Source organism: Tenrec ecaudatus, chromosome 3 (assembly GCF_050624435.1).
Source record: "Tenrec ecaudatus isolate mTenEca1 chromosome 3, mTenEca1.hap1, whole genome shotgun sequence".
Classification (NCBI taxonomy): domain Eukaryota; kingdom Metazoa; phylum Chordata; class Mammalia; order Afrosoricida; family Tenrecidae; genus Tenrec; species Tenrec ecaudatus.
This window is the reverse complement of record NC_134532.1, coordinates 62,074,242-62,087,192: the sequence shown is the minus strand read 5'-3', so window position 1 is coordinate 62,087,192 and position 12,951 is coordinate 62,074,242. Positions and strand designations below refer to the sequence as shown.

The 12,951-nt window shown below is 45.9% G+C and overlaps 1 pseudogene; it reads right to left on the bottom strand.

The window, feature by feature from the left end:
• Positions 1-3,387: 3,387 nt before the first annotated feature.
• LOC142443419 (MORN repeat-containing protein 4 pseudogene) lies at positions 3,388-3,793 on the bottom strand (annotated as a pseudogene).
• Positions 3,794-12,951: the final 9,158 nt, after the last annotated feature.

Genomic DNA, 12,951 nt, shown 5'->3' with positions numbered 1-12,951 from the left:
GTTTCGGCTTTGTGCTACGCACCAAATTCCCAGCAGATGTCCTGACCGTCTTCAAAGAGCTACATTGACTGTCAGAACAGTTGCTCTAAGTTCAGCAGAAGCAGAAAGGGGTTTCTCAAAGACGAACACAGTATGCTCAGAGAAGAGAAGTCGCCTGGTTCGAGTCCAGCAAACACAATGATTATTGTCTTTTGGCCTACCTCCGGTGAAAACCACATGGCCGGTCATGCTTGGATCAAGGTGAGGAGTATTGCAAGTGAGGACACCAAACCAAGAAACGATATGGACATGTGATACTTTTCTTGCGTTTTGTCAGATAATATTTGATATTTATTTTAAAGATCTTATAATCTAGTTTTTATGTACCTTTTTATTGTTCTTTTTTACATGGTTATCTTTTCTTTCTTTTAATCGTTTTATTAGGGGCTCATACAACTCTTATCACAATCCATACAAACATCCATTGTGGAAAGCACATTTGTACATTCATTGCCCTCATCATTCTCCAAACATTTGCTCTCCACCCAAGCCCCTGGCATCAGCTCCTCATTGTTTCTTTTATTGTTCTTATTTAAGTATTAATTCTATGAAATAATAAACTACCATTCGGTGTATCCTTTCTTACTCTAAAGGTGATCACGAAGGCAGTGTGACCAGAAGTCGTTAGGTGATCTGAATCCCACCGCGGGGCCTGTTCGCTGACTGGCACTGAGTGAAGAGACCCCCCATACCATACAGTGAGCGCTGTAGAGTTTCATAAACGTTTCATTCCCGATGGAACTACTTTGTCCCTTTTGTGCCACATAAAGCCAGTTAGGTTTAGATTTGAGACGGCAAGAGAAGAACCAGAGGGAAAAGACACAAAGACAAGGTATGGTGTTGGAATAAAAGAGCTCTTTCATGCCTTCCAGCACATTCTCCTGTTCTCCGGATACGCCTTTGTGGGAGTGGCATTGTGGGGATTACCTGAGATAATTCTGGGGCTAGCACTTAGTAGACCCTAAATGGGAGATGACAATAAGTGGCACATTGCTTTAGAATGGAGTGCCCAGAAATGAATGCCAAGCCGGGGCAAGGAATCCCCCCAGAGCTGCTTAATCTCAATGCTTGTGCAGTCTCACTTCCCCGGACGGAAGTGGTTCTTCAATCCTAGGATGCTTAGAATCAGTCTCCCAAGCCAAGAAATTCTGATTTTGGTAGGCCTGCATGAGGCCCAGGAATCTTCATGTTCAAGCCAGAAACTTTTGAGCAGATGCTTGTAGGACTGAACTTGGAGAAACACTGCAGAGATAGAAACACCCACCCCGATAGTTGACTTTGCTCGTGGACACAGTCATGTTCCCAAAAAATGGCTAACGCTGTGTTTGGAGGACTACAACTCGCTCATCATTTTTCACCTGATGCTCCCTGGGAGCGGGAAGAGAGATGATACCGGGGTTTCTCTTGATCACAACTGTTGGTGGGCAGCACTCCCAAGCCTGTCCCTCTGTGAGTTTCTCTACTGGAAAACCAGCCCACGTTTGGACAGCAGGTATGGCAGTGCCAGGACCAAAGGTGCAGGCTGAAAGGAGGCCCTGAAACAGGATTAGCAGTGGGGTGTGTGGGGCCACCCTGGGGTCATGCAAAGCACTGCTATTGTAGGGAGTTGAAGCTGTTGTTGAGAGCCTAAGTGTTCAGCTGCCGTCCACATGGCCAACCATTCAAAACCACTAGCAGTTCTGCCAGAGAAAGACTGGGCTTTCTACTCCTGTAAACAGTTCAGTCTCAGAAGCCCGCCGGGGGTTGTTATGAGGGTAGCTTCTCACAGACTTGAATGGAGCCACTGGCTCGCACCCAAGGCTCCAAACCAGTAGAAAGCAGCTCAGTCATGGCATGAAGTGAAACCAGAACAGACCTAAATGTTAAAGGTTTTTAACATTCCAGTGGTCTGGAACACTAACTGGAATGGGGAAAACGATAGATCAAAGGCCTGCATGGCAGGCTGAGAGAGGTTAAGGAGTCCTTTCAGGCGCCTTATTGGAACTATGGGAGTAGAACCCTGGAGAGAAACTGAGGACCGTGGAGAGAAACCCACATTCATGTCAGTGTGGTCCACTACCGTCCTTGGGCAGGGCGCCATAGTTTCTGACTCTGCCCATCAAGCAATTTGGCAGCGATGCAATGCGCAAGCTGGCCTTGCTTTCTAAACAGGGAGGGCAGTTTCTAGCGGGATTTCAGCCCATGCTTTCCTCATTGCAGTCAACATTCTGATTCAACCGCATTTTTAAAATGCAGGTTCTGTTGATGTTTTTTTTTTTTTTGACTGGAGACTCGTTGCTCGGAGGTTACACATAGGTACACGGCTGAATTCCATACAACGGCTGAAGAGACGTTCAGAGTGAGGCTACAAGGGTGAGGGGGCAGGTCTGGTCACCACATAACCACAGGTCCTGAGACTTAACGTGAAGGGATTGGGTCCCTGGGCCTGATGGCCAGGGCTCGATGCAGTGAGCCGGGGGTCCTCCAAGTTCACGGCAGGCCCAACATGGCCAGCTCTACCTAAATCTCAGGGGGCTGAGGTTGGTGTGACCTGTCGGGCCCCCAGGAAGGAACTGCATGAGGCCAAGCCCTCCCCAAGGCGCGGCCTGGAGTGGCCTTCCCCACGCCTTTGAAAGATATGGACATCCTGTAAAGGGACCCTGCTACGTCGAAGGAGGAAGGGAGGCCGGGCTGGGGCTTCTCTGCTGGAATCCCGGTAAGGAAGGCGGCTTGTACAGTGGGTAGAGAGGAAACTGCACTCTACAGAGCCCTCCCGAGGAGCAGACGCAAACGGGGACCAGTGCTGCAGACAAGGTAGAGGGCGTGGAGCCAGGATTCCCACCAGCCGTGCATGAGGCCCCCCAGACCGGGCAGCTCTGACTGGGGACTTCACCATGGGGTACGGAGTTACTCCCACCTCCACCCTCTTTTTCTATTACTTCTCCAGGGCAGCCCAAAGCACTAGCCCGGAGTTGGAGTCAGGACGCTCTGCCCCTAATGTGGGCAGGGTGAAGACATTGGGCACAACCAGGCAGATGACGACGTGGAGGCAGCATGGGGCCCACCCTGGGTAACCCAAGGTTTGGGGGACAGAGGGGACCAACAGGTGAGAGCAGGAGGCTCCTCTGTCGTCGACACACGCACACCCGAGCTACTTACAGACGGAGGGGCAGAACTGGGAACGGGCTGCCAGCTCTCTGGGCCAGGCTCCTCGGGTCTTTTCTGTGGGCGGCAACTTCCTGACCGGCAGGTGATGGGGCACCCACGTCACAGGGCTGCCAGCCCATGGGTCGGTCCATCGGTCCAACTCCAGGGAACTGCTGGGGCCTTTGCTTTGCTCTCCGCTTGCCAGTGGGAGCCCGGGCCCCGTCAGGCGGTGAGGCTCCGGGCTGACTTGGAGGTACCCTGTGCCCGCTGGACCACCCCCAGCACTTCTCCCGCCGCAGCAGCTTGTTGTTCTCAAGCAGGCCCTCGTTGCGGGGGACCCCGTGAGAGCAGTCAGGGGAAGTCAGCAGTCCGAAACCACCCACTCTGCCGTTTTTTTGAACTCCCCTTCAAAGGTCGTGTTGTCCTGCCCAACGAAGACCCCGACGCCAGTGAACTTGCCCTGGGCAAACTCCCCCTCATACCTTGAGCCGTCTGAGAAGGTCAAGACCCCGAAGCCATTAAACAGCCCGTTCTCAAAGTGGCCAAAGCCATGCCTACGGCCCTCCTTCCATTCGCCACGGTTCTCCTCCCCACTGGAGCAGGTGAAGGTCCCTCGGGTCAACGTCATGGAGGCAGCTTACAGAAGGAAAGGATGGAATCGCGTCTGCACCCTTGATGGGTGGCAAACGATCAATCCAAATATTTTCCTGGGCTCTGCCTTTCGGGGTGACCGTCGCGCGCCGGCGCGGAGCCCCCACAGCCCGGACCATGGCTCAGTCCGGCTCTGCCGGGGCAGCACGCTGTGCACGGCCCCGCTTGATGTTTCTTCTTGGCCATGAATGAACAGGTGATGCACCCTGGTGGATGTGAGGACCTGGCCACCGAAGACGCAGGTGCAGCCCTCCCTAAATGCCTTCCTTCACGTGCACTGGACAGAGTAGGCCCTGGTTCTCTGTGGAATACAACTATCGGTTTTTATTCTGCTTCCCGAAGAATTATGCAATCATCAAAGAAAATCTCATTTGAAAATATAGAAAGAGCTAAAAGAAAAACAAAAGGCACCTGTAATTCTGCCATACAGAAATAACCATTATTAACATTTTAGAGTAGCACACTAGTAGTTTTTTCCTATGAATATATTTGCATAAAATTGAATGCATCACATTTTTATTTTCCTGAATTCACTACTCTGTAAGCTACTTGCTGCTTCCCTTAACAATATTTGGTATTTTCCCCACATCATCGGATGTTCTCTGACAGCCTCATCTTAACGAGCTCATCATGTGCCAGCATGTGGATGCACCGCAGTTTAATCTGGACATTTAAGCGATTCCTCTGGGGCTCATTTCTGTTTGTATGTTTGTTTGGGGGGATAGGGGAGATTAGTACATTTCGGGATGCTGTGGGTCTTACAGAGCCCTGGCGGGGTGATGTGTTACAAGCGGGGCAGCTCATCCGCAGGGGAACCTACCGAGGGCCTCGCGGGAGAAAGACGAGGCCGTCTGCTCCTCTGAGCATTTATAGCCTTGGAAACGCCAGTTCTACTCTGTCCCAGTGGCTCCTATATTGGCTTAACAATTCAGCTTGCTGTATGTCGCTAATGATTTCCTTAGAATAGATTCTGAGCAACCAAATTCTTAGGGCAAAGGTGTTTTTAAAAAAGGTTTAGGTACAGATCACAGACCTGTGGCCATTCAAGGACTGCTCAAGGAAGACACGAGGGAAATCAGCACCTGCCTCCTGGGCTCCGGCCTGTGGGGAGGACAGTCTGGACCTAGGGATTGTCTGGCCGAAGCTCGGTTTCTGAAAACACAAGGGGAAGATTTGGTCAAGCTTGGCGTATGAGAAGCGAGCCATGTCCCTAAAAAGAAGACCCCTAAGAGACCTCTTAGGATTCCTGGGGGCACAGTAGGTTAGGCATTGGCTTCTAAGCAAAGGGGTCATTGATTCGAACCTGCCAGCTGCTCTGAAGGAGAATGAGCCTTCTTAAAGACCGACAGTTTTGCAAGGCCTGTAAGACAGTTCCACTCTGCCTGACAGGGTCTCTGGCAGAATCGCTCCCTCGGTGGCAATGGATTTGGGTTTGGAAGAGTCCTTTAGCCAGTTACAAAAGAGTCTTCTCCTGTGGTTATACTCAACCCATTTTAGGGATTTTATACTAGGTTTTATCTATCCTGATACAGTAATTTCTAAAATCCAGACTCCTGACAGAAGTGCGTTTCACTTTTTTTAAAAATAGCTTTTGAGTGCGTGCTATTATCACTGTTACTTATTCAAATGTGTTTGTTGATGGTAGAGTAGGTGGAGGGTGATGTTTGCATTGGCATGGCAACCAAGGACTACTTGAATTCCCTTCACCGTGGATGACGGCTTTTTTTTATTTACATGGGGCCAGAAATGGATCACTACCCCCCTGTACTGAGTGTATCAGTGCCTTAGGAGCGAGGAAATGTTTCCCATCCATGATTTCACCTTTGAAAATTTCTAATTATATTTTCAGTTTGTGCCAACTCTGGGTGAATAAGTTGGGTGAGTTTACTTCCCACCCTGTAAAACAAGCTTTCTGTTGAAACACAGTTAGCTCTTTCACTCTGTAAAACACACTCTCTAATTACTGTCATGGCATTCGGGTACCAGGCTCTCTGCAAGGTGCTGTATAGAGGTTATTTCTTTTACTCTTTAAAGAAACCTTATGCTGTGGTACCAGTGTTAGAGTCCTTTGTTGAGCAGATGGGGGAACCACAGTGGAGGGTCCATGATTTGATGAAGGATGCAGATGTCACTTCACGAGATGAGCCGAGGGATTCCCCTCTACCTGGCTCTGGCCACTGTGGGGCTGGAGGCTGGATTCTTTAGGGAAGCACAGCTGTGAAGCGTATGTAGTTGTTGTTGTTGCTGTTGTTGTTGCTGGTTCCGACTCATAGCGACCCTATGTACAACCTAATGAAACACGACCCGGTCCTGCGTCATCCTGACAATTGATGGGATTGAGCCCGTGATGGGATTCGGACGGTTCACACTGGTTCCGCAGAACAGATACTTTAATTTTTGCTGTCAAAATGGCGATTGTAATCAGGGTCCTCTCTAAGGTGGGTGGCTGCCCAGCCTTCTGCGGCTACCACATTTCCAATGTGGACATCACAAATGGACATTCTTTACCCTTTTTGGTTTTTAATCATTTTACTGGGGCTCTCACAGCCTCCTTATCCCAATCCAGCCATTGTGTCAAGTACATTTGTACATATGTTGCCATTATCATTTTCAAAATATTTTCTTGAGCCCTTGGTATCAGCTCATTTCCCCTCCCCCACACCTCATGAACCCTTGATAATTTATAAATTATTATTTTTTTCATGTCTTACACCAACCACTGTCTCCCTTCACTCACTTTTCTGTTGTCCATCCCATGGGGGGGGGTTATGTGTAGATCATTGTGACAGGTTCCCCCTTTCTACCCCACCTTCCTCTAATCCTTCTGGTGTTGCTACTCTCATTATTGGTTTTTTACTCTTTTTTAATGTTCGTGTGCACAACAATGTATGAGGGGGGTACCCCCCCAAAATGGAATTTATTTTCAAAGCTACGTATTTAATTTATTTACAGAACAACCTTATCACCTTCAAAGCACTCTCCATTACCCTTAATACATTGGTCAAATCTGCGATGCCATTCCTGGAAACACTTTCCAAGCTCATGTCTGGATGGCCGACAGCACCTCTCTGGTTTTTTTCTTCAACTCTTCTATGCTGTCCAATCACTGTGCTTTCATGCTCCACTTCGTTCACGGAAACAAAAAGAAGTCGCACTGAGCGAGTGAGGGCAGGTGCGTCAGGTGCACGGGGCAAGAGAAGCATGCTGGTTTTTGCCAAAAACTGGCCCACTGGGATGGCTGCATTGTCCTGGTGGCAAAACCAGTCCCCCAAATCTGTCACAAATCTGGCCTTCTTTTGTCACACATGCAATCTTGCGGAGCCTCTAAACAGAAAGCTTGGTTACCAGTCTGACCTGGTGGAACTACCTCCAAATGCACTATCAACCCTCACATCAAAAGAGATAAAAACAAATGTGCATCAGGATTTGGGGGTACTTTCTCGTATTTACTTCATTTATAAATATAAAATATTAGATGGAACTATTTACAATATATGTTTATTCATTTCATAAAACTCACTAGGCTTTTCCCAAAATACAACATTTTTATTCCCTTGTTTTTGTTACTTCAGTGAAAAATCATATAAAGAAAAAAAGTGCCAAGCACCCAGAGGGTGACAGGTCGTCATTCATTCCAGCTTTGTGTTACACCCCACATTCTCACAAGATATTATGAGTGAATTATGCAATTCCTGAAAGTCTTCAAAGAGCTAAAAATATTGTCAAAACAATTGTTATAAATTCAGCAGAAGCAGAAAGGGGTTTTTCAAAGATGAACATGCGATATCCAGAGAAGAGATGGCTCCTGTTTCCAATAAATCACACACAATGACTGTTAGGTAACCGGCCTCCCTCTAAACTAAAGGAATGGGCTCCTACTCCCACAGTGAAGAGATGCTTCCAATGGGATAAATCACATGGCTTAGGATGCTCAAAGACTTGCAAATCAGGACACCAGTCAAGAAACAATATGGAAATATCTTTTTTAATAGTTTTCTTGTTTTTTGTCAGCTAGTACTTAATATTTTTCACTAATGTTTTAAAACTCTGTCCTATAGCATAATCTAGTCTTGTATACCTCTTTTATTGCTTATAGTTAAGTATTAACTGTATTACATAATAAACTACCTTTCTGAACTGGGCTATACATCAAACACACCTGTAATCTGAGGACTTAAAACTGAAAACCTGTGGGATACAGAAAGATTTTCCCCAGGGTGTCCCCCCATAGTATATGCCAAACCTAAGATGCTGCTTGCTATTACGTGGTCAATGACTATACACTTGGTGGTCAGCTACTTAAAGATTATCTCCCGCGGGGGTATCAGCCATCTAGAGCCATCAGACGCTGTAGTCTGTCCCACCCTAAGTAGGGCTCACTGCTTTCTGAAAAGCATAGTGGATTATTCCCCTGAAGGAGAGCCCAAAGACAAGGTCAAGCCAACTCAAGGAGGGTCAAGGTTAGGTAGCCATCTTGACTTTAGAGCCTGCCCAGCTTGTCACATGTGTCCCCTAGCTCCTCCCCCTCCTATTGCATGTTTGTCTATGGTACAACCTCTTCCCGTTATGAGGTAATTAGGGGGCTTGCCCATCCCCTAAATGTAGATATGCCGTGATTAGAGATATATTCACTTTCTCTGCACAGACGCGGCTGCTGAGATCCTGGCCATCTGGAAGATGAGCAACTGCATGCCTTATCTTGTCTGATGTCCCTTTATTTTTATCCCTCAATTACACAATCGCCCCTTGGACCCATTCAATTGTGGGGGCTGGTACCCCACAAAAATCCATGGTGTTTAAAGAAGCAGAAGACCAAGGGTATTGAGCTCTTGGTGGGGAGACAATCATAAACTTAGTACATCAGTGCCCCATTTGCTGTATTAAGATATGTATTATTCTGGCAGACCTATGATAGACATCACCAGTGAATATGATTGTAAATTTTGCCTTTTGAAAACCACCTCTTGTTTTTTGTGTATATAGCATCCAGCCACATAAGGATCTATTCTGTACAAATGAAGAAATTGTACAGGAATTGCAATATGTAGTTAGTCTACACTGGTCCAATATGCCTCTCTGTCTTAAAAATTCATACCAGGGTGTAGTAGTTACTTAAGCTGCTGTCAGCTTGAGACTATTGAGTGAAGGGGTGGCATTTAGCCTGTCAATCAGGTCAGAGCTTGATGACCTCATTTGGAGGCACTAGGAGATAAATAGTTTGCTAAAGTGGGACACAGAGACACTCTCCCTGGTAGACATTCCTATTGACAAGACAGGTGGAGCTACGATAGAGCCCAGGAACTGGAGGAGCCACATGGAGACCTCAGCCAGCGTTGAGATGTTTCCACTGCCACTGGACCCACAAGACTTTCCACCCACTGACCTGTGATTTTGTGCATTTGGTGTCATTGCATGGGTTGCATGAGTCTGAGAGGAATTTATAGATTGGTAACTGACCTATGGGCTAATGGGCTTATGGACTTGATCTGAACTGGGATGGGATGCTTGCTTAATGTACAATTGCTCTTTGATATAAAGTTATCTCTTACACATATATGATTGTCTCTGGGTTTCTTTCTCTAGTCAACCCTGACAAACATACAGGGACTAATCAATGACTCTATTAATGGAAGATCCTTATGCTCCAGGGAGATGATCCATAAGATTCTCTACCATAAACTAACAAGGAGGTCTCTTAGAGGAGTCAAAGGCAGATGAAGAATATAGATCCAGGAGTGGATTTGGGGACTTGCTTTAAATCCTAGCTCCAATTTAAGAGCAATTAGTTCTTACATCAGCCCTGCTTGGTCCTCACCCTCAGGAAGGGAACACGGAAGCTATGGGTGCTAGAGCAAATCAGATGGTGCCGCCTATCAGATATAATGACATCCAGGGTCTTAAAGGCTTGTTTCCAAACAAGCAGCCATCTCAGTGAGCTGTCAACTAAGTCCACAGGGAAGAAGCACATCAACATCCATGACTCAAGGATTATAAATTCCATAACCCAAAGACAAAGGAGGGATCAGTATCGGAGCCTAAATTGTGAGATTCTGGTTTGCAGAAGGCTATGGATGACCGTGGGAGCCCAGGATACATTTATGAGCTCTACACGGGAATTAAACCTCCGGAGATTTCCTTCTACCCATAATTGAGAGATGGGAATAAAGTGATTACCAAACAGAGAGTACTGGAGAGATAAGTACAGGGAGATCAAAATTATAAAACTCACTTGAACGGTTAAATTATGGTTGCTTGATGCCCCTCTGAGACACTTTGTCCTGGGCTGATTTTCAATACTTTGGGGATGTTGTTTTGTTTTGTTTTCATATTTGGGGTTATCTCTGATAGATTTTGTCATTGTGGGTAGTCCTCTTGAACTTTTGTTATATGTTTCTCGATATATGAAACCCAGGATTGATGAGCCTATAGAAACAACAAGTAGAATTCGGGTTCCTGGGGCAAGGATGGGGCAAGGGAGTAAAGGGAGCTGGGGCAAGGATGGGGCAAGGGAGTAAAGGGAGCTGATAACAAGGAGCTCAAGAAGGAAGACAATGTTTGGAAGCTGATTGTAGCAGCAATTGTACAATAGTGCTTGAGGTGATCGAATTGTGGAATGGTGTGGCATTTGTAAGAGCTCCCAATAAAATGAGTCTTTGGGGGGGGTTGCCTTTCTGTATATAATTTGTTTATACTTAAAACAGTCAGGAGAGCAGCAAAGGTTGTTAAATGATTTGAATCCCACCACTGTTTTGAGCCCATTGGTGCATCCACTGAGTAATCCATGTTGCTGGGGGTCTTCCTCTCGTCACTGCTCCTCTACATTATCAAACAGGATGTCCTTTTCCAAGGATGAGTCTCTCCTGATAACATGAGATGAAGTCTCACCATCCTTGCTTCTAAGGAGCATTTTGGCAGTACTTCTGCCAACACAAAATTGTTTGTTCTTTTGGCAGTCTATGGTCCTTTCAATATTCTTCACCGGCTCCATAATTCAAATGCATCAGTTCTTCTTCATCTTCTTTATGGAATGTCCAATTTTCACATGCATAAGGTGGTTGAAAATACTTTGAATTGGGTCAGGTGCAACTTAGTCCTCAAGAAACATCCTCCCTCACAGAAGGGTCACAAGGAAAGGATGAGTCAGCCAGGGCATAGTATAGCACTGATGAAACACATAATATTCCTCTGATTTTTTTTAGGCTTCCTCACCTCCCACTATCATGACCCAGTCCTGCCTTTCAGTTCTGAGTAGACTGGAGCATGTACACTGGTGTTATATAAGTTCCGTACACAAGGAATCCAGGTCAGATAAATCCCTCAGGAACAGAAATGGGAGTCCTGATACCAGGAGGGTAGGAGGAACGTGGGAGGGTGAGGGGAGGAAGAGGGAGCCAACCACAGTGATCAACACATAAACACTTCCACCACCACCTCCCAGGGAGATCAACAACAGAAACGTGGGTGAAGTGAGACAGCAGTTGGTGTAAGATATGAAAGCAATAATAATTTATAATTTATCAAGAGGTCATGAGGGTGGGAGGTGGGGGAGGGAGAAAATAAGAGGAGCTAATATCAAGGGCTCAAATAGTAAATGTTTAGAAAAAGATGATGGCAACATATGTACAAATAGGCTTGATGCAATTGATGTAGGGAATGTTATAGGAGCTGTAAGCACCCCCAATAAAATTATTTTTTAAGTAGCATCCTTGCTTTTCAACACTTTAATGAGGTCTTATGCAGTAGATGTACCCAATGCAATGCGTCGTTTGGTCTCTGGACTGTAGTTCCCATGAGCATTGACTGCGGCTCCAAGCAAGCTGAGATCCTGGACAACTTCAACCTCACCTCCATTTCCCATGAAGTGACCTACTGGTCCAGTTGTGAGGATTTGGGTTTTCTTTACTTTGATCCGTAATTCATACAGAAGACTGCAATCCTTCATCTGTATCACCAAGGGCTTCAAGTCCCCTTCACTTTCAGCAAGCCAACTTGTGTCATCTGCACAGTAGAGGTTGTTAATAAGCTTTCCCTCGATATACATATATATATAAAGAAAATTATATCAATTTGTATCGTGTACACAGATATATACATATATGTGTATAGAGAGAAATTTATATGAAGAAAATCTCTTACACAGTTGTAGAAGTGGGCAAGTCCAAGTTGGACAGTTTCCAAGTTCATAGGCCAGCTATTAGACTGGATGCTTCTCCTGACTCATGTACTTGCAGGGGCTGATGAGATTGAGATCAATAAGAAGATGATAGGTTTGTGACTGTAGGGGCACATTAATCCCAGGTCAACAGGTCAGGCTTGCAGCTGTAGAGGCGTATGAATGAGGTCTGAAGACCAAATGGCAGGTCACTGATGACTCCCAGGATCATCAGGCAGTATCAATGAGCCAGACTCATGTAAAAGCAAGCAAGTCTTTTTCAAAACAGCTCCTTTAGTTGGAAGTGCGGGATAGCCCTGAGGAAGCTTCCTTTCAATTGCTTGCATTAGAGCTGTGATCTGAGTGAGAATATTATATCCCACCCTAATCTTATAACCGCCTGGCTGTTCATAAAAGATCCCATGACGGAAGTGATTACATTATGTTAGGTGATATCATGTGGCATTAGTAGGTCTTAACAGCTAAACCACTGAGAATCCTGGCCCAGTTAACACAAAACCTAACTCTCACATAGGGTAACTCATTTTTCGGTCGGCTATAGAGATCTGAGATTTGGTTAACTAGTTCATGGTCAACATTCTCCCCATGTTATAGTTCTTAAACACATATTTTCTTATAATTTCTAGGCTACAGTGTGCCCATCTTTAATGTGCCCTAATATAAAAGCTCATTTATTTATTTGCCTGCTTTGACAAACTCAGGATATTAAACAAGATTTTCCTCCCCCTTTTTTCATCGTTCTTGATTATGTGAAAACTAAAGGCTGGCCCACCTGGGACTGAGATGAAATGAGATGGCGTATGTAAAAGCCCTTTGCACACAGGGAGTGCTTAATAAATTTGATTTCCCTCAGTCCTTTCTTGAACTATCAATGGTAATCTGTCTCCATTGTTGAGTTTCTGGCCAAGGGTCAGCTCTGATCTCTCCATACTTCTCCTGATGATGGGGGTAACTCTTTCAAG